This window comes from Frankliniella occidentalis, unplaced genomic scaffold, assembly GCF_000697945.3.
Source record: "Frankliniella occidentalis isolate FOCC.00 unplaced genomic scaffold, Focc_3.1 Scaffold131, whole genome shotgun sequence".
Classification (NCBI taxonomy): Eukaryota; Metazoa; Arthropoda; class Insecta; order Thysanoptera; family Thripidae; genus Frankliniella; species Frankliniella occidentalis.
The window spans coordinates 196,069-199,009 of record NW_026267258.1 but is presented as its reverse complement, the minus strand read 5'-3'; positions in this window follow the sequence as shown (position 1 = coordinate 199,009).

Below are 2,941 nucleotides of genomic sequence, written 5' to 3'. Positions count from 1 at the left end.
TATTATTTTTCAACCCGCATTAATAACAGGTTGGGCCGATTTTTATCAACAGTTTGATGCCCTAAAAGAAAAGAAAAAGAAGCAGCAGCAGAAGCAGCGGATCTCTTCATCTTGACTCTACTCTACTCTACGCCCGGCGCGACCACCTCGCGCGCCGTAATGAAGCTCACACACGCACAGAGTCACGGGGCAGCGCCGCTTCAGATGGCGTATCGCACACGCGTCCGCACGAGCACAGCGAGGCGCACGGACACACACACGTGCGCGCGCGCACGAGCCCCAGGTGCACGCGAGGCACGCGCGCCCGCCCGCGTGTCATCTGATGCCCCCGGCAGCCCGCAGGCTGCAGGAGGGCACGGCACACGCTGCAGGACCTGCTGCAGGCCACACAGGAGACCTGATGCAGGCCACAGGCCACACTGCAGGACCTGCTGCAGGACCTGCTGCAGGGCGCACTGCAGGACCTGTTGTAGGGCTCACTTGCAGGACCTGCTGCAGGCCACACAAGAGACCTGGTGCAGGCCACAGGACACACTGCAGGACCTGCTGCAGGGCTCACTGCAGGACCTGCCGCTGCTTTTTCGCCCGTCTCCTTGCCGAAGAAAAGTACTTTCCCATTATGATTCTCAGACAAGCCTCTTTGAGTAAAGCAGCAGCGATACGATGGACGTCGCCGCCAATGAAGAGGATCAGGGGCTTGTCGGAGTATCGGAGTATTGAGACCAGATTGAAAGCACCTTTGCGCCCGCCCCGTCGCCGGCCGGGATCGACAGGAGGCGAGCGGAGGGGCTGCTGCTGGCTGCTGCTCCTAAAACACATTAAATCGGGGACATCGCCTCTGTCGGAAGCCACACCCAGAATAACGACCTCATCTAGCAGCAGCAGCGTCCTCCAGCTGTGGTCAAGTCCGGCAGAGAGGGGGGGGGGGAGGACCAAAACAAGAAGTAACCCTTTGACAAAGCGCCCGATAAATATAGTGGCGACCTGGGGCCTCGGCGGGCCATGAGCGTTCCCCCCGCTGACCGTTTAATCAACGCATAAGACATGAAAACACACTCGATGCGCTCGGCTCTGCCAGGCGTGATAGTTGTGTGTGCGCTGTGCGACGGTAGCCGGCCCACCCCCCACAACCCTCTCTCCCTCCCACCTTCCTTTCTCTGACAGGCACGATTTTTCTCGTGTCTGCGTCGTGGCGCGTCCGTCCCCCCCCCCGCACGGCCCCGCCGTCAGCCGCCCCAGACGCGCGAGCCTCGCCCCCCTGTGAACTCTTATACCGTGAGCCCGGCGGGGAGGTTTATCACCAACACTACGATATTGAGAGAGGCATGCGGGGCCGCGGGGGTTCACAAACATAACAACAGTACAAAAGAAATACAACAGACGAGCGTAAGAAATTCACCCCCTCCAGTGTATAGGGCGCATCATACGAAGAAAAGAACATAGGGTCCACACTGATGAACGCCAACACACGAAATGTAACGAATGTACGCAAGGAATGATCTGAGGAAGAACGAGAGAGACAGAGACCAAGGAAAAAAAACCTCTGACTTGGTCAGTATTTGAACCTCGGACCCTCGGTGCGTGCGCTGCATACGGCGCCGACCGAACAGGTGCTCAGGTCTTTAATGAGTGAAACACTCCGGAGCCTTAATTAAGACGAGCCGGAGGAGCAGAGTTTGTGTCGCTCTCCGCTCTCCCTGGCAGTGCTTGTGTTTTACAGCGCTGCCGACGGGTTTGATTGTAAAATAAAAATACACCACATCGGAGGAAGAGAGAAGAGGAGTATAGAAAAATAAAAGTAAATGAAAGAAAGAAAAAGAAAGAAATGATAGCAGTGCAGCAGCAGCAGCAGCAGCGCTGTGAGCTGGACGTACGGGGCCGATCATTAGAGCGAGTAAACCGGACAGAATAAATAAGGCGTCGGTAATGACTTACTCAATAGGGAATATAATACAGGCGGTCCAGGTCTGTGCTGCCCGTGGCGTGGCTCTGCCGGACAACTAACAAATCACACAGGGGAGGAGGGTGTCCGCGCTGTGCGCCGGGTCCACGCAGTACAGCAGCGTCTCCACCACACCGCCCTGCTCCTCCCCATCCCGACCGCTTGACCGCAGCCCCCCACTCCACTCCCTTTAGGCCCCTCTCAATCCCGCCGCCGCGCGTCCTCACACAACCGCACGCTCCCCCGCCGCAGCCAGCCGGCTCGAATGAAAACGTCAAAAGAATTTTGAAAGGAATATACAACACACCTGGGGCACACTGCGTCCCGTACCGCCCCGCCCCGCCACGCCGTGTGCCCTTGGGCCACTATGGGTTTGGGCCCGGGCGGCGGTGCAGGTGCGCGCACGGCCAGCGAGGAGGATCAAGACGGAGGAGACCATACGCTCGTCACTTTATTTCTACACTGCTTTTTCCTCTGCCCATGACTTCAGTCTATGACTCTAATTTTTTTCTCTTTTTCTTCTTTTTCTTCCCCGCGCGCCGACTTTGAAAACTATGGGCACCACCGATACATCACCGGTGCCAAGGTAGTATGCCAGGCCAGCTCGCGCGAGCGAGTAGAGTGCGCTCTGTGCCCTGATTATCATGAAGGGAACCGCTACACACATACGGTACGGGCAGCGAGAAAGCACAAGCAGAACACACTTTTTTTTGGTATCCCTCTCTCCCTCCCCCTCTCTCCTCCTCCCTCCCTCTGCTTCTCGAGAGAGAGATACCGGAGAGTCGAGAAGCTTTCTAGCAAAGAAAAGAGGGGGAGTAATTTGTCTAGAATTTAAACACAATTTGTGCGGAGCAAAAAGAGAGGAAGAAAGAAACATCATCAGTCTTGAGACGGCGGCGTTGTGCCTGGGCTCGGCTGGGGCGGCGGCGGCGGCGCGGTGTGGAGCTGGGGGAGCGGACGGACAAGAATAAGATGATTGGTAGGTGGAGTGAGGTTGGG